We start from the raw sequence: 18,427 nt of genomic DNA, 5'->3' as shown, positions 1-18,427 counted from the left end.
TGTTGGTGGTTTCTGAGACGTTTCTGATGTATGGTAGTGTGATCCTTTTCATAACTTGTGTAGGTTGTGTTGTACTAGGTTGAGTGGTCAGGCACTTTTTGATAAAAATTGGATATCCATTTTGTTGGAAGATGTTGTAAAGGTGGTCCATTTCCTTTTTCTGCCTTTCTGGGTTGCTGCAATGCGTTTGTGCTCGCTTGAATAATGTTCTTACACAGCTCCTCTTGTGGGAGGTTGGGTTGTTACTTTCGTAATGGAGTACTTGATTTGTTGGGTTGTCTTCCGATAAACTTGGGTTTCTAATTTACTGTTGTTTCCTCTGCTGATGAGGATATCCAGGAAGGGTAGCGTGTTGTTGTTTTCTTCCTCTCTGATGAATTTTATTCCTTTGAAGATGTTGTTGATGGTTTCATGTGTCTTCTCTAGTTGTTTCTTTTTTATTATAACAAAGGTGTCATCTACATACCGGATCCATACTTTAGGTTGTATGTGGGGAAGTGCTATAGTTTCTAGGCATTTCATTACAATCTCTGCTGTGAGTCCTGAGAGTGGTGATCCCATGGGTGTGCCTCTGATTTGTTGGTATATTTGTCCATCAAACTGAAAAAAGGTGGCGAGTGATAACATTAGAATACAGCTCTATGTGAAATGTTGTACAACAAAGAACAGGGTTTTCTTTTCTTTCTTTTCTTTTTTTTCTAGATTTTTTATCCTGCCTTTCTTATTTTTATAAATAACTCAAGGCAGTGAACATACCTAATACTCCTTCCGCCTCCTCCTATTTTTCCCACAACAACAACCCTGTTGTTGGACTGAGTGACTGGTTCAAAGTCACCCAGTCAGCTTTTGGGCCTAAGGTGGGACTAGAACTCACAGTCTCCTGCTTTCTAGCCTGGAGCCTTAACCACTAGACCAAACTGGCTATTATGTCCTGACTATTAAGTGAAGTGAGAATGAAACCTGAAATAGTAGATGTGGGGTATGTGGGGCAAAGACTGCAATGCCCTTTCTTGAAGTACCTTGCATTGGACTCCCCTAGGTATTATGCTGCCCTCTGATGCTATGAAGAATAATTGTCCATCATCTCTGAATTAGAATTCCACTAGGGGATTCATTAGCTTTTGTAGCTGAAATGGAAATGCTGGTCCTACCTTGTCCTTTGCTTCAGATTCAGCTAGCCTGGAAAGGAACTCTTGTCTACTGAATCATAAGCAAAACAGTTCCCTTAGTTTCTTTGGGATAAAAAATAATAAACACATCATAGCAATGAAATAATCAGTAAAACTATGTGAACTATCTAGAGACAGTTCACAAAAACAATTGATAAATCAGATAATCTGCTTTTCACAAGCATTTCCTTTTCACAAGAGTAAATTATTGTTAGGAAAATGCTGATTCTTTAGCAACTTCTTTTATCATTGATTCACTCTTACTGCATATCAGGCACAGATGAGTAAAGAATATTAATTAATATTAATCAGGTTGCAGTTGGACTCTTCTTTTGTTATTCATATTGGTCATGTAGCCTAGCTCAGCATTTTATTATATGCTATTTGTAACCTCACAGTACCTCATATCAACACAGTCCAAAAGAGTTGTACGTTTGCCAGAGATCTTCTGCCTGCAGCAATCATCTCTGCATTATATTCTTCATTTATTTAACAAGCAGTTTTATCCCTGCTCTGTTCCTTTGGTCAAGTGTGTGAAGAAAGAGGTTCCAGCAGACTCCTAATAGTATTTTCATAAAAGGGTTTGTAAGAGGTGCTGAGCTTGAGTACTGTCTTACAGATTCCTCGATGATTCAATAATCTCTGTGATTAAATTGATCTAAGAGTTTCTGGGCTGATGCTTAATCAGAGTGATGTGAGGCAGTGCTGTGAAAGACACCTAATGGGAAAGTTGCACACAAATAAAGAAGAGGCTTTTCAATGTGTGCTGCTGTTGCCTTCCTTTAAAATCTTAAAACCATGAAAGCATAAAACAGTGTGGAAATTATCTTCTAGCCTTTTGATTTTGTAAGTTATAATTAAACACATGCTATTTTCAGGTTTCTAGTCTGTCATAATTCTCTTGTGTCCCTCCTTTTCTCTCTATTTCTCATACACGGTGCAGACATGAATGTCAATCATACAAACTTTAGTGCTTTTGTTAAAAATGCAGGGACTGAATTTGAAATGGCTGTCAAACATGTAATGTTTATCCTTAGTTACTGCAAATGTGGCCCCAACAGAATATTTGTGGTAGTTGTTGTTGTTGTTTAGTCATTAAGTCGTGTCCGACTCTTCATGACCCCATGAAACATATTGCGCCAGGCCTTCCTGTCCTTCACTGCCTCCCTGAGTTTGCTCAGTTTCATGCTCATTGCTTCAGTGATGCTATCTAACCATCTCATCCTCTGCCATCCTCTTCTCCTTTTGCCTTCAATCTTTCCCAGCATCAGGGTCTTCTCCAAAGAGATCTCTCTTCGCATTAGGTGACCAAAGTATCTGAGCTTGAGCTTCATTATCGATCCTTCCAATGAGGAATCAAGGTTGATTTCCTTTAAGATTGACTGGTTTGACATCCTAGCAGTCCAGGGAACTCTCAAGGGTCTTCTCCAGCACCACAGTTCAAAGGCATCAATTCTTCGGCGCTCAGCCTTCTTTATGGTCCAGCTCTCACAGCCATACATTACTACTGGAAAAACCATAGCTTTGACTATGCGGATCTTTGTTGGCAAGGTGATGTCTCTGCTTTTTAATATGCTATCTAGGCTTGCCATAGCTTTCCTCCCAAGGAGCAAGCGTCTTTTAATTTCATGGCTGCAGTCTCCGTCTGCGGTGATCTTGGAGCCCAAATAAATGAAGTCTGTTACTGCTTCCATTTCTACCCCTTCTATTTGCCAAGAATTGATGGGTCCAGATGCCATGATCTTAGTTTTTTTAATGTTGAGTTTCAAGCCAGCTTTTGCACTCTCCTCTTTCACCTTCATGAAGAGGCTCTTTAGTTCTTCTTCACTTTCTGCCATTAGGGTGGTATCGTCTGCGTATCTGAGGTTGTTGATGATTCTCTCTGCAATCTTAATTCCGGCTTGTGATTCTTCCAGCCTGGCATTTCTCATGATGTACTCTGCATATAGGTTAAATAAGCAGGGTGACAGTATACAGCCTTGTCGTACACCTTTCCCTATTTTGAACCAATCGATTGTTCCATGACCGGTTCTAACTGTTGCTTCTTGGCCCGCATACAGATTTCTCAGGAGACAGGTAAGGTGGTCTGGTACTCCCATCTCTTTAAGAATTTGCCACAGTTTGTTGTGATCCACACAATCAAAGGCTTTTGCATAGTCAATGAAGCAGAAGCAGATATTTTTCTGGAACTCTCGTGCTTTCTCCATGATCCAGCGAATGTTGGCGATTTGATCTCTAGTTCCTCTGCCTCTTCGAAACCCAGCTTGTACATCCGGTAGTTCTCGGTTCATGTATTGCTGAAGCCTAGCTTGTAGGATTTTGAGCATAACCTTGCTAGCATGTGAAATGAGTGCAATTGTGCGATAGTTTGAGCATTCTTTGGCATTGCCCTTCTTTGGAATTGGAACATAAACTGACCTTTTCCAATCCCGTGGCCACTGTTGCGTTTTCCAAACTTGCTGGCTTATTGAGTGCAGCACTTTAACACCATCATCTTTTAGTATTTTAAATAACTCAGCTGGAATACTGTCATCTCCACTAGCTTTGTTGTTAGCAATGCTTCCTAAGGCCCACTTGACTTCACTCTCTAGGATGTCTGGCTCAAGGTCAGTGATCACACCAGCGTGGACATCAGGGACATTAAGATCTTTCTTGTATAGTTCTTCTGTGTATTCTTGCCACCTCTTCTTAATCTCTTCTGCTTCTGTAAGGTCCCTGCCTTTTTTGTCCTTTATCATGCCCATCTTTGCACTAAACGTTCCTTTCATATCTCCAATTTTCTTGTAGAGATCTCTAGTCTTCCCCATTCTATTGTTTTCCTCGATTTCTTTGCATTGTTCATTTAAGAAGGCCTTCTTATCTCTCCTTGCTATTCTCTGGAAATCTGCATTCAGTTGCTTATATCTTTCCCTTTCACCCTTGCTTTTCGCATTCCTTCTTTCCACAGCTATTTGTAAAGCCTCATCAGACATCCATTTTGCTTTCTTGCATTTCTTTTTCTTTGGGATGGTTTTAGTTGCTGCCTCCTGTACAATGTTACGGACCTCCGTCCATAGTTCTTCAGGCACTCTGTCTACCAAATCTAATCCTCTAAATCTATTCATCACCTTCACTGTGTACTCACAAGGAATATGATCTAAGTCATACCTGAGTGGTCTAGTGGTTTTCCCTACATTCTTCAATTTAAGCCTAAATTTTGCAGTAAGAAGCTCATGATCTGAGCCACAGTCAGCTCCTGGTCTTGTTTTTGCTGTCTGTATAGAGCTTCTCCATCTTTGGCTGCAAAGTATATAATCAATCTGGTTTCGGTATTGACCATCTGGTGATGTCCATGTGTAGAGTCATCTCTTGTGTTGTTGGAAAAGGGAGTTTTCTATGACTAGCTTGTTCTCTTGACAGAACTCTATTAGCCTTTGCCCTGCTTCATTTTGTACTCCAAGGCCAAACTTGCCTGTTATTCCAATTACTCCTTGACTTCCTACTTTAGCATTCCAATCCCCTGTGATGAAAAGGACATCTTTTTTTGGTGCTAGTTCTAGAAGGTGTTGTAGGTTTTCATAGAAGCAGTCAACTTCAGCTTCTTCAGCATCAGTGGTTGGGGCATAGACTTGGATGACTGTGATGTTGAATGGTTTGCCTTGGATACGCACTGAGATCATTCTGTCGTTTTTGAGGTTGTACCCCATTACTGCCTTTCCCACTCTCTTATTGACTATGAGTGCAACTCCATTTCTTCTAAGGGTTTCTTGCCCACAGTAGATATAATGGTCACCCGAATTAAATTCACCCATTCCCGTCCATTTCAGTTCGCTGATTCCCAAGATGTCGACGTTCAATCTTGTCATCTCATGTGTGACCACATCCAGCTTGCCTTGGTTCATAGATCTTACATTCCAGGTACCTATACAATATTGTTCTTTACAGCATCGGACCTTCTTTTCGCTTCCAGATACATCCACAGCTGAACGTCCTTTCGGCTTTGGCCCAGCCGCTTCACTCTTTCTGGAGCTACTTGGAATTGCCCTCCGCTCTTCCCCAGTAGCATATTGGACACCTTCCGACCTGAGGGGCTCATCTTCCGGTGTCATATCTTTTAGCCTTTTAACATTGTCCATGGGGTTTTCTTGGCAAGGATACTGGAGTGGGTTGCCATTTCCTTCTCCAGTGGACCACATTTTGTCAGAACTCTCTGTCATGACCTGTCCGTCTTGGGTGGCCCTGCACGGTATAGCTCATGGCTTCACTGAGTTACGCAAGCCCCTTCGCCACGACAAGGCAGCAGCTGGTTAACTTGGTATATATATTTATTAAAAAATTATGAACATACTTCAACCATTTTTCTAAATCATACATAGGGACAATCCTCTGCTATCCACCTGTTCACATTATCTTTTGTAAATGCTCAATGAGGGCACAAATAAATGTGCTTTCCACTTTTTTTTATTCAGCATAGTCTAGGACATGTCCATATTTCACCCAGGTCATAGACTCTAATGACGACTTACTTATTTATTTTGTATTCTCCTGATTGTTACTACACTCATAGCAGTTTATAACATAATACAATAAAACATCCATGATACAAAAATTGCACAATATTCAAAAGTGAACCACAAATGAAATATCAATACCTGTTCCAACATAATGATAATATAGTAACAACAGTAGGAAAAATCAACAGAACAAGCAACTTCTGGGACACCGCAACAAACAGGGCCAATCTGGCTTCAAAGGAACACCAGAGGGTATTCCAGAGCATAGTCACCATGATGGAGAAACAACATGTTCTGGTCTTAACCCTCCTCACCACACCAAATTAGGGCACCAGCAGCAGCTTCCCCCAGAAGAATCTCCTTGGCTCTGTTGACTCAGAGTGGAGTAGGCAGTCCTGGAGGTATTTTGGCACCAAATTGATATAGGACTTTCTCAGCCAATACCAGAAGTTTGAATTGCACTAGAAACTCATTTAAAACTAATGCAGGGGCTGCAAGATAGGTGGAACATCACTCTAATATTAGCCAGTCAGCAAGCAGGCTGCTTTATTTTCGACCAGCGCTGGTTTCTGTGTAGTCTTCAGAGCCATCCCCATGGAAAACACTTTGTAGAAATTCAACCATGTGGTGATGATCATACAAATCACTGTAGTCAGCTCCTCCCACTGCAGGAAAAATCACATCTGTCTCATCAGCTAAAGATGGGCAGCATCCAGAAAGTACAAAGCAAAAAACTCCAGTCTTTTTAATGCTTTTCAAAACAGTAGAGTCTCTGCAATTCCCATAGGCAGGCTGTGCCAAAGTAAACATATTCCCCGAGTGTGTTGGTGTAGGCCTAAGAAAACTCTGTAGATCAACTATCTTTTTACATGTTGCCGATCATTAGCCTTCCTGACTGGGAATAGGCAGCAATGGGGTGGTACGTTATACAACTCTCTTCCTCCCCAAGCAGATTCTTCCTTGAGCTGCTTGTGTGAGTTGCCTTGGAGACTGAGGATTTACAGAGCCTCGGAGCCTTAAAAATTGCATAGCGATGGTGGTGGCGCGCCTTTTGCACAGCCCTCATTACTCACTAGATCTTTGCTGTCTAGTTTTTGTTTTCATAAAACATGTACCACCTTACATGAAAATGTAACCCCGTGAAATTCCACCCAGTATTTTATAGGGATATTGGAAGTGGCACAGCACTCCCAAAAAGAGCTAAATTATTGGGCATTTAAGAAATGGGGTGCTTCTGAGGCCTTGTTCTTTTAAGTCTAGGTCTCAGGCCTGCTGAGTAGTAACCAGACATCGAAGTACATATTGAAGTAAAAGGGTATTTCTCCAGTCACACTTAAGGGCTGGGGGGGGCGGGTTGCTTTGAATAGAGAGGAAGTGGATTCTGTCTAGGTAAGCTGTGCATTTTTTGAATGCCTTTTTAGTATAAGTATTTGGGACCTTCTAGTTCAGTGATTTCAGTTACCTCTCACTACCTTGCTATCTTTCTGTTTTCAGTCCCACATAAATATACTTCTATTTTCTCTTGAAAACTTTTCTTCAGAAATCATGCTGCTGCTTAGGTTTGTGCAACGCGTTCAAATGGGCTTGTGTGCAAAGCGTTCCCATCACTGCGGTCCCAGGGAAATGTGTCTGCACATGCACATGAAGGCCACCCAAGGGAGCTTTTGAGGCCCTCATGCCAAACCACTCTTGCAGACAAGCTCCTCCACTTCAGCCCAGGCCCTCTGCAGGGCAGGGCTTTGAATTGCATATGTGATCCACGTGTTATTGTGTATGTTATCACTATGATGGTAATTTGCACATAAGATTCTTTAAAAAACACAGCCATGCGCTGTTTCTGCTCTTAGCTGCCTTTTATTATTGTCTAAGAAGTGGACACTATGCACCTAAATAGAAAGAAACATTGCTGAAGGATAGATTTGCCATTGCTTGAAACTCTCCTTTCTAGTGAGTTTACTCTAAAGAATATGTCACCCAGAAACTGAGGAGCTTGGATTAGGCCACTGGAGAAAAATAAAGGAGGGCAAAATATGTCTGGTCATCAGCACTATCCTGGATATCTATCCTCTTGAAGGTTTGTAGATACATTTTGTGGTAGTAAAAGGTACCCCTCCAATCACATGTGAGCTGCATTCACTACCAAACCTATGGGATGCCTCCCCCCCCCACTACATGTAAACTGCTTAAAGTGTGTCCTTGTAAGAAAACATTCACAGCACGCTGAGTTGACCCTGAGTGGTGTCAGGGGGAAGAATCAGTCAGGAACCAGTGGCCCAGTAAACCAAATTGTTGATATTCACTGACTATATCTCAGAGATGATATAGCTGAACTGTTGACTAGTAAGAAGGGATTAATAACAAGAAGGTCACCTAGATGGGTTTATCAAAAACACTCCAATGTCATACAATTTACACTGTATCTGCCTTTTTCTTTGTCTTGTCTTTGAAATGTAGTAGCCCAAATGTATATAAGTTGGGTTCTACTTTTGCTCAGGGCTGATCAGCAAACTGCAATGCTTTGCATGGAATTCAGTGTTTGCATGTTTAATAAATTTCAAGGTGATTTGGTTGCTTTAGATGAACCAGGTTTGGCCACAACAGTTTAATGCTTAAGGATGAGAGGGGAGGCAGTCAATCACTTGCAGAGCACTCCGCCACTTTGCAAGCTGCGGTTTCTGCCTCTTCTCTTTTCCTCCCCAATCCTGAATTGATTTGAAGATACCCTTGGGGGAATTTTAATATGGCCAGGGAATTGTTTGTATGGGAAGAACCCTGTGAGGCACAGGTTCCAGTTGAAGGCACCATGATAGACTCTGCAAGGGCAAGACCAGAGCAGTGCAGAATTGGTCCAAGTATAAAGAAAACTTGTGTGGACAAGTTTAAGTTGTTGCCAGCTGACTCTGCAAAAGGGTGCGAGCATGGACAGCTTGACACATATTTTGGATTCTGCTCAGTGACTTTGTGAAGGGGTGCAAGTGATGAGTGACAACAATTAAAAAAAAAACATAAATGGGTTTCAGCTTGGGGTGTGTATGTATGTGTATATGTGTATGTGTAGATAGAGATACATAAAAATATAATAGGATTAAAAAATCCTTCATACTCAATTTCATGTTTTGGAGATTTTTTCCCCCTTTTTTATGGGGCTGGGGGGGGTCAACAGGACGTAAGTGATTTGCCACTGCATTTTTTGAGAGTTCCTTTAAGTCCCCAGGCTTTCCTGCAGCCTTGGTATTTCCTGATAGTTTCTGACCCTGCTTAACTTTTTCAAGAGCAGCCACAGTCAGCTAAACATTGCTGCAAACAGTAGAAATTACCAAATAAACATACAGAATAAGCTGTATGGCTGAAGTCTAACAGTGTATATAATTGTAGTACACTTCAGTGCAAGAGAGCTGTTGTCCATGAAAGAATATAATTCTACAAATATTATAATCTAAAGTGCAGTTACCTGCTTGGTCATAAATTTTTGTATCTCTTTGTTATATAATGAATAAGAATGTTGTATTTTGTACGTGTTTTGGCATAACTTGTTCTTTGTAGCTTAGTGTAATCAATGTTTTGAGACAGGTTTTAGATTTTTCCAGTGCCACTTTGCTCTGAATCTGAAATATATGCACACAACAGTGGAAAATACATTAATTTGTACAGGTAGCCAGAGTGAATACAAAAACAAAACAAAACCTTACAGCAAGATTAGTTTGTTAAGACTAACAAGCATTTATAATTATGTATCTAAGAAAGTATTTGGCAGATTTCTGATCATGCAGGGGATGTGCAGAGCCAATTTTTGCTTTTCATTTCATCAAAAAATATAATTTTTTAAAAATCCATTTATTCTAAATCAGACTTTATTTCCATCATATACCAGTCTTACTATATTCATGAATCAACATTCAGTTCCATATTCACCAAAAACATTACATAATTCACACAATAATTATAAATGTGAGAAAGAAGTATGTTGTGAGATTGTTGATTTCGACTAGAGAAAGTCTAGGATAAAGTGAATAGACTTGAATTATGGAATGTTTTGTGTGAATATGAAATTGAATGTTGGTTAATGAATACAATAAGACTGGTATATGATGGAAGTAAAGTTTGATTTAGAATAAATGGATTTTTAAAAAAAATTTTAATCTATAAATAGTAAAAACCAATGGCCAAATACAAGCAATAATAAATACACAGAGATAAAACTAAAAAAGGAGGAGGGGGAAGCTGCCCTTATTATTTAAGCATGGAGTTGATTCCTGTTTTAGTCAGGATTTTTGTTTCTGTTTGTTTATTTTGCATTAAAGGTTTCAACCATATTTAGGAGTGAGAGTTAGGCTTATCAGGGGAAGTGTAAAGTAACTTAAATGTACAGAGAAGACATTCCTTAAGAAATATATTTGGTAAAACAAGAGATGGGGTCAAGAATGAACAAATGCTTAATTAATATGGATTGAATATAAATGTGATTGATCAGTACAAGAAAAATATATTGAGGTGGTTTGATCATAAAGACACAATGCAGGAATATCAAATTGCAAAAGAAATATATGAAGCGGGGTGAAGAGGAAGACCAAGAAAGTTCTGTTTGGGTGGAACTGATGAGATCGAAAGAAAGATAGGTTAAAAGTTTAAAGAACAAAAAGCAGAATACAAAGGGTGCATGGATACAGTGGAAGCAAAGACAGTTTGTATGGATACACAGGTAATGGACACATGTAGTGAAATGGTCTTAGGGATAGGCTGTAGACTTAGATATTCAGAAAGTCTTTGATACATATAAAGAGATTTTGAGAATTAAAACCCTGAGGTCTAGCTTTCAAGCATTTTCATGCAAATATGAAGACTTGAAAATTACCTGTTTTAAACACTATTTATTTATTTATTTATTTATTTATTTATTTATTTATTTAATAGACTTGTCCCCGCCCATCTCCCCACAACGGGGGACTCTGGACGGCTTACAACAACTAAAATCAAAAATACATAATTAAAAGTTATAAAAACCAGACATTACGAAGATAAAAAGGCTAAAAAATCCAAGAGGCCGATAGGGGCCACACCAGGCTGCTAAGGGGCCAGCCAACCCCATTTCTGATATCCTCCCTCCCCGCCCCAGGCCAGATGGCAGAGCCAGGTCTTCAAATCCCTCCGAAGGGCCTGGAGTGAGGGGACCTGTCTCACCTCCGAGGGCAAGATGTTGTCACCTAGCAGGACCTAGGAAGTGTTCTTTCTCTGTAGCTACCCCTGCCTTGAGGAACACACTTCCCCCAGAGATCTGGTAAATCCCACCCTCCTTGCCTTCTGGGAGGCCTTGAAGAGCTGGTTCTTCCCATAAGTATTGGAGTAGGATGAGGCTGGAGCTCAGTAGATAGTATATGGATGTAGGGAAGAGTGTTGCCCTGGGACTCCATGAGTTTTTATAGAATTTTTATTGACTTTAGTTTTTATTGACTTTTTATTCTGATTGTTTTTTGGGGGGTTATTTTTTACTGTTTTGTGTGCTGCTCAGGGTTGTGGTTACAATATGGAGGGCTATATAACTCTTTTAAAACCAAATAAATAAATGCCATTAAGAACGCTGACATTCTGACACTGATGTCCATGCTATGTATTCTGCAAAAAATATTGAATGCTGTTTTACATTATCAGATTTCATCTTCTGCATTTGTCTTTATAATATAATTGAATACTGCAGAGATAGTAATTTCCCAGGCAAATGAAATATGCATAACCTAAAAGGTTTTACTGGGTTATGCACTGGACCTTGCATAAGAACATGCATTCTTGGAATGACTGAAAAGTTACAATTCACTCCAGTTGCTTTGGGAACATTAGAAATCATAACAGTCATTGTTGAACAACATAGCAAATATTACAGCATGTTCATTCCTGAGTAATCTGTGGGTATTTATTGTGTATATATTGACTTTTTAACCATATAAAATTCTCATTGTATTACAGAAGACTTCTCTTTGCACCAAATAAGAATAAAATAAATGTGGATATACTTTATGCTGGTTGTGATGTACTCAAGAATTTATTTTGCTGTTTCAATCTTATACTGCTTTATAGAGAAAAGTAAAAATACAGTTGTTGAATTTGTTCTTTAAAGAGTTGATGTTCCAAAGATAGATCACAGATTTAAATGGCTGGGGGAAAATCCACTTTAATGTAAGTTATATTTTCTATTAGTGAAAATGATTTTGAGGACAGAGAAAAAATCTGCCTGCAGCTTGATCAGAGTAAGAAAAAAAGTAGCATATCTCACTTTAGATTCATTTTTTTTCCCCATTTAAGTGTTTCATACTATCAGGAAATGGTACTCCTGCCTGAATTATACCCAGGTTTACATACTGCACTGTAATTGCCTGGAGGGAGATTTTATTTATTTATTCATTCATTCATTCATTCATTCATTCAAATTTTGGCACCAAATTGCCAGAGCAGTTTGAAACAGCTCACAATATAAAAAACAGAATACAAATACAATAAAATAACAAACACAACACAGCATATATTAAACACCTCTAACAATGGGAGGTCCATCCACCCTACCTCAAGGCCTGTGGGAACACACAGGTCTTTAAGATCTTCTGAGATGCCATTAGGGTGGGACCTGTCCAGATCTCAAGGGGGACCTCATTCCAGTGGGCAGGCACATGACAGAGAAAGTGCCCTTCCTGGATGCTGAAAGATAACACTGTTTGATCAGGGGGACCTAGAATGTACCCACTCTGTTGGCTCTTACTGATTGGGCAGAAACCACAGGAGATAGGTGGCCCCTCAAATAACTAGGTCCTGTACCATATAAGGTTTTATAGATGAGCACATTGTAATAGCTGAGCCGTGAGGCAGTAACAAGACAGTTTTCTAACACGGGGTCATAACCTGAGTGTGTGCTGACTGCTGCTGGCTACTCAGCATTCCTGTGCTCATGTAGTTCTCTGCTGTCATGTTCTGAATTCCATTGTAAAAGCCCTTTTCCTCATCCCCCACTACTACTCATGGTATTGTAGGACCAAACCAGGTAATTCATGGTTGCATTTAACATGTCTAGGTTTTTTTTTTAAAGATAGGATTTTGTTTTGTATTTTTTTTTTCTCCAGAGTAACTATTTACTCGGGGAAGTCACCATTATCTTTACTGAAGGCAGCTTTCTTCCGTGGAGCATACATATTCCAGGGATGCAGCTTTTGATTCGGTCTGTGGCTCTGAAGGAAAGCAGTACATTTTGCCCTTAACCATATCCCGTGGTCCCAATCCTAATTTACCCATAAAGAAGGTGGAGTCTTTTAAAGCATTTTAACTGAATCCTTGCAAAGTCCTCTTGGTGGTGTTGCTTTTAGTTGGAACACTTTTTTGGAAAACTGATAGAGGCTTAATCCTTTTCAGGGGAAGCAGTTGGTGGTTCCACATTCCTCCAGAAAAACACAAAACATCCTTGGAACCATTCTGACTTTCTTCTAGTACTGTACTTCATCAGTGAATTGTGTTAGAACAAAATACTGCAACAAAATGAGTTTACAGGGAATATTCTTTTTTTTATTTAGCTTGAAATCCACCCTAGTTCACTGATGTTTCATTTCCATTTCTCTTTCTGTTCAAACATTTGATATTGTCTCTCATCCACTGTATTAATCATCCAAATATTTTTGTGGCCCATCACTTCTTAGCTTTCCTTTTGCTGGGTAAGCATGTTCTTTTCAGATTAAAAAAAAAAAAAAACCTGGATTTACCATTCCTTGAATTTATCTAGTTGTTTCTGCTTTCATTATTGCTTCAGTTAATCTTTTTTGACAAAGTGGGTGGACATTGTAGTTTTCTTCTGTTCTATTGATCTCTTGTTCAGCTAACCCCTCTAGAAATCATTCATCTAACATTTCAAAAAAAAAAAATTACTATCTTTTAAAGTTTTATTACATGCCATATTGTCTCCTATCTATCATCTCATTCTTTATTTATTACCACAGTGTGTGTGCAATATATTCTTCCTGCTATGAAAGAAGATGGCAAATTCTTTTAAGGCTGCAATCCTAAAATTAACTGCTTGAGGAAAATCTTCGTATCAATCAGTGGGCCCTACCTTTGTGTAACTACATTTAGTAGTATTTAAAAGCTGTTCTTTGGTAATATGTATGTGTATATGCGGAGACCGAGTTCTCTACTGTGCACTTAACATATAGTAGTAAGAATGAATCAGTGGGTGGTAGTATATTGACTTTCATACTTCTGTGCATGTGCAAAATAGAACATTACACCAAACCCCACAAAATAAAGGACCTGGGTATTGAGTCCATGTATTTATTTATCAGCTGTGGATACATGAATCCACAGGTAACTAAATTGAGAATAACAAGTGCACCTGTATAAAGGTAGTCCCCAGTTTAAGAATGAGTTCTGTTCCCAAGGTCTGTCCTTAAGTCGAATTTGTATGTAAGCTGGAACAGTATTGTTGTATACTGTATAAGTAGTATTGTGCAATGATCTCAAACCATTCTGCATTTAATTTGAATCATTGTGTATTTAACTCAAATTTTGCTACAGTAGGCTCCATTCTTAACTATGGGTCATCTGTAACCCAGGTATTCTTAACCCGGGGACTACCTGTATTATCTTCAGTGAACCATCACATCTGTCAAAATATGTCATGTATTATTACTTTTCCAGACTCAGATTAGGCATATTAATAAAGACTAACAAATGGTAATGGAATCACATAGCCTCAACAAATGTTGACAATTAGCTAGAGATTGTATTTTCTTTTAATATGTATACATATATTCCAGAATTTAAAGAAAATTAGTTTTATTAATTAAATATTTCTGCCTTTAACATTTTTACACTTCCATCTTAAATGTATTTGCATGTACCTATTTTTTAGAACACTATAAATCTATAGGGGCATGGTTTTCACTTTCAGTTGAATGTATACCTGTCACTGCTATATGCTGACCATCCCCAACCTCTTACCTCCTACTCCAACTTCTGGGAATTACACTATCAGTGTAACTGGAGAATGCCAAATTTAAGTAGGAATCTTGAACTCACACAAATTTATTTAGGGCTTAATAGAGTTGTATTCAATTCATTATGTTTGAAATTGTATTCTTTACATTTTTAAACATACACATAGATACATTTCATATATATATTTGACTGGTGAATGTGCGCTGCATCTCATATTATCTAACTTATTAAACAGTGACACTTTTGCTTAAATGTTAAATTGTTCAGAATTTAGAATTATAAATTCTGAAATCTTATTTTAATTTTAAAAATGAATCACATTGCAACATCGGGGGTAACTGTGAATAGTTAGATTTTCTGTTCAGTTTAATATAGCTTTTTCTGAATATTGTCATTGCATATTCATTACAGATGATCTTTGAGTTTGCTGACAGGAATTTTTGTCTTTGCTAGGATTCTGCAAAGTTTCAAAGGGGTGCTTCAGTTCAACAAAGATTAGATTGAATCACCTCATTGTAGCTGATTTATGACTCCTTTGACTGACTTTGCTGATTAGGTAGATTTTCTGCTGCTCTTCGAGTTTTTATGATGTACAATGTTGCAACTTCATTTCCATGTATGGAGTACATTGAGGGTGTGAATGGTGTGAGGCGGACAGCTGACTATTACTTTTTATCATTTAGTAAACTCTCAACCTATCAGCATTCTTTTGAGAGGGCAAGGCTAATCTGGCTTTGAGCTCCATTCACTTCCATAGCTCTCCATTTCTTTAATATGGGCAGCCCAAAAAATTAATTTTGCTTGCTATTATGGTAATAGGATGATATACTTCTATGCTGGTTCTCAAAATAGAACTGGAAATTGAACTCAGGTTTCACAGTCCTGACACCAATGAATCCTACTACTGATGAAAGGTTCCTTCCTTGGAGTAGTGAAACTTATCCAATAGCTATGCCAATCCTCCTGGCACCCACAAATCTCAGTGATCACTAGCAGCCAAGCTATACTACTTTTAATGGCAAGTTAATTGTCAATCTTCTGTGTCCTGTCCAAATGTTTGAGAGCTTTGACCATGTATCCATCTCAGACTGGTATTCTATTGAAGCTAGTGACACTACCTTTACCAACCCACCTGACACCCCACAAAACTTAGTTCTCAGAGTCAGTAAAACAACCCCCAACAAAAGAAAGTCAATAGGCATTTTTCAGTGTCATGCCAAACCTGGCATTCTAGAAAAGTGAGTAGAAAAGAAGTAGCTTACTTTTTAATTAGTTTTTGAAAGTTTTTAATTTTAAACTGGAGCATAATATTTCTGCATTGTTTCAGCATAGCTTTGCAGTAGTTTTCTTGCAGGACAACTTGAAGGCTTTTTTTTTTTTTCCTATTCTTTCTTAATCTCTGCTAAATTCTGCCTTTAAAAGGACTGCAGAGGGAATTCATCCTCTTCACCATCATGCAAAATGGATAAATTTTGCATTGACTTTTAATGATGAACTCAATGGAACAAAATCTATTGCTGTCTTCAAAAGGTATTCATATTTTTCCTACATTCTCTGCTTCTTTTCTATTTGGAAATTAAAGGGTCATTTGGTTGTGGAGAGGGTGGTAGATGTATAGCTTCAAAAGTCTTGGAAGATTGCACCCTTTTCAGCCAGGCTCAGACCAAGCTACTGGGACTGCATTGGATGACCTCTTGCAAGTACAGGATTGGGATAGTATGTCCATCCTGGTCCTCCTGGATTTTCCATCAGGTTTTGATACTACTAATCATGATATCCTTCTGGACCAGCTCAGGGTGTTAGGGATGGGAGGCACTGTTCTGCAGTGGTTCTCTTTCCTCCAGGACAAGTTCCAGTCAGTATTGGTGAGAGGGAGAGATCCAGCCCTAGGCCCCCTGCAACTTGGGTGGCCCAGTGCTTGAGTGTCTCCCCTTTTCTATTTAACATCTACATGAAACCAATGGGTGGGTTATCCATCAGTATGGGGTAAGTACCATCAGTATGCCAATGATGCTCAGTTGTATATTTCTGCTCTGGCTGTCCAAGTGATGCTGTCAGGGTTTTTTCCCCAGTGTCTGGAAGTTGTGGGGGATGGAGGAGAACAGGCTTTGACACAACCCTAGCAAGACTGAGTGGTTTGGGTTTTAATGCTCCCCCAGGTCTGGGAATGTTCTATCTTTGACTCTGGATGGGATTGCACTCCCCCTGAGCTGGTGCATAATTTGGGTATCCGTCTGGACTTACAGGTCCTGCACAATGAGGAGGTGGCAGCCATGGCCAGTAGGGCCTTTGCACAACTTCATCTTGCACATCAACTGTATCCCTTCCTGGAATAGAAGGCTCTTTTCTCAGTCACTCCTGGTTTAATTCCAGTTGGACTGTGGAGTCCCTGGGGCTCAGTTCACTTTCAGTTGGACTACTGAAATGCAGTCTACAGGGGACTGTACTTGAAGAGAATTCAGAAGCTGTACTTGGTCCAAAATGGTGTGACACAGTCAGTTTTGGGCAGCATGGTACACCCTTGTAATATCTTTGCTTTATGAGCTGCACTGGCTTCCATTAGGCTTCTGGGTGCAATTTGGTCCCACCAGATCCAACAGGGTGGGCATGCTCCAGGTCCCTTCTTTGTAACTGCCATCTAGTGGGACCTAGGAAGCGTGTCTTCTCTGTCATGGTGCCTGCCTTACAGAACAGCATCTCCTCAAGATCAGAATGACCTCAACCTTGTTAGTCTTCTGGAAAGTCTTGAAGACCTGGCTTTTTCCTCAGGCACTGGGGCCAGGCTATTAGTAGAGCCAAACCATATATGGTTTGATTGGATTATAGTTTCTAGGAACCTCAGCTTTCCTGTAACATTGTTTTATTATTTCTTGTTTTTATCTTTGTATTGTAAGTTGCCAAGGGTTACAAGATTGAGATGGGTTTCTGCATAAATTCTATAAATACATACATAAGGTTTGTTGTTGTTGTTGTTATTGTTGTTGTTTTGCTTTAATGCCTTCAAGTCATTGTTGACTCCTGGTGACTGACTGGATTACTTACTGCAGTTTTCTTGACAAGATTTTTGGAGGTATTTTGCCCTTGGCTGCTTTCTAGGGCTGAAAGAGAATGACTGGCACAGAGTCACCCAGCTGGTTTTATGCCTAAGGTGGGACTAGAACTCATGGTCCCCTGGTTTCTAGTCTGGTGCCTTAAACCACTACACCAAACTGACTCTTTACATGCATACATACTTCCTGATGGAAAATGAAGCTGCTATTGAATGTTGTTATGCTTTCATTCATAATACACATCTTAGTGACTTACTAGACTCAATTCAAATATGATGCAACCACTATAATGGAAGTTATTCCAGAAGCACAAGTTAGATCTTCAGTTAAACTTTGCCTATGTTTCATGTTTACATATTCTATAGTTGTGCTGTCAAAATTCTTTTAATATACTCCTACCTTGTGTAAAATTTCCAAAAAAAAAAAAAATGCCCATATCACTTGTGTAACTATGTACCATTATGTATAAAAAAATACTGTGTATAACTCTAAAATACTTGGATATACTTATAGAAATAGTATTCTCTGTGTTTGTTTATATGTACGAATGCGGCAAAATATTATCTATAAATTCAGTGTTGGAACAGAATAGGAATCCCACTACAGTCTGCTAGTATATGCCTCATTACAGCTGTGATTTACCCAGGTGCAGATACTCATTTAACTCTAGTTATATGTCTCTGCAAATTTGTTCAAAATTATAAAGTATGAGCCTATGACAGCCAACCATTTATTGCCCCAGGTTAACAAC

At 39.1% G+C, this 18,427-nt stretch overlaps 1 protein-coding gene across 1 annotated transcript in view; it reads left to right on the top strand.

Moving 5' to 3' along the window:
- CSMD1 (CUB and Sushi multiple domains 1) overlaps positions 1-18,427 on the top strand; it is a 1,157,732-nt gene that overhangs the window by 821,964 nt on the left and 317,341 nt on the right. The gene's annotated exons all lie outside the window — the stretch shown is intronic.

Source organism: Python bivittatus, unplaced genomic scaffold, assembly GCF_059951505.1.
Source record: "Python bivittatus isolate LINGU-HERP-01145 unplaced genomic scaffold, Pbiv_v1 ctg000020_np1212, whole genome shotgun sequence".
In the NCBI taxonomy this organism is placed as follows: Eukaryota; Metazoa; Chordata; class Lepidosauria; order Squamata; family Pythonidae; genus Python; species Python bivittatus.
Note: the sequence above shows the minus strand (reverse complement) of the source record. Positions and strands in the feature narration are given on the sequence as shown.